The following is a 1181-nucleotide window of genomic DNA, read 5'->3' on the forward strand; positions in this document are numbered from 1 at the left end:
TTTCTCTCTCTCTCTCTCTCTCTCTCTCTCTCTCACCTTCTATGCTTATTTCTTTATCTCAAAGCCTCTCCTACCCCTGTCCCCAAACGTCCTTCTATTCTGCATCTCTATATAATTTTGCAGGCTTCCCTCAGCTTCCAGGATGTCTCTTTTCTCCAATATGTTTTCTTATGTAGAATGATTTAATTCTGTCAAAATGTCTCTTCTTTGCATATTTGTACACACACCCCCCTTAGAAAAATCAGGATTTCTTCAAGTCTCACTTTTCTTTAAGGATAAAAGATTTCTTGTGCGTGGTATCTGCATGGGCACGTATTCTTTAGGCTGTCTCGTATCAGTCACCATCAATTATAAAGAGGGATCAAGCCCTGGAGAGCAGTTTTTCTGGCTAGAATTTACCAATCCACCTTGCAGAGAATCCTTCACACCAAGTCAGCAGCTAGGCATTGTCTGTCCTGAAAATGATGGTCATATCGAAAGGGGGCTATGATTGGCATCTGCCTCTCCGACCTCTTTTGAGGTTGGGTGTGCAGCCTTCCTAGACTCCAGTGCCTTCCCTTTCTGTATGGCTGGGTTAACATAATGCTGTTTCACACTCTCCATCACTGATACGTTTGAATTCCTGAGCATCAACTTTTTTCCAGAATGCCTGAATACATCTTACTCTTTCCCTCGTGGAAAAATCGAGATCAATGTATTCAAGATTCCCTTGGTTGGCTCAGGTGACACCTTTCGGCCAATTTAGTGGTTTGGGCTGACAGCCTGGCTAGAAAGTCAAGACAAGTAGTCTGCCACACAAGGTCAGAAATGTTTATTGAAATATTATAAATTTCAAAATATGCTTAGTCTTCTAAAATGAAAACATGCCTGAGTCATATGTGCTTTGATCATTTGTCATTGGTAAAAGAGTGTCTGCTTCTATTCCCCAGGTCATCGTTTATTCACTTTAAAATATAGTAGTGGCGGCAACCCCTTCGGGTCCCCTCCCACTGTGGGAACTTTTCTGTCCTCAATAAACCCTGCTTTCTCAAAAAAATAAATGCATAAAATAGAGTAGTGGATTGGATAATTTTTGATGTGTCTTCCAGGTATAAAATGTTATATTTTCACCTTGCTGGCCTGTCTAACCATCCAATTTTTTTTAGCATATATATATATATATTTTTTTTTTTTTTTTTTTT

This window comes from Carlito syrichta, unplaced genomic scaffold, assembly GCF_000164805.1.
Source record: "Carlito syrichta isolate Samal-C Ts95f unplaced genomic scaffold, Tarsius_syrichta-2.0.1 Scaffold309246, whole genome shotgun sequence".
In the NCBI taxonomy this organism is placed as follows: Eukaryota; Metazoa; Chordata; class Mammalia; order Primates; family Tarsiidae; genus Carlito; species Carlito syrichta.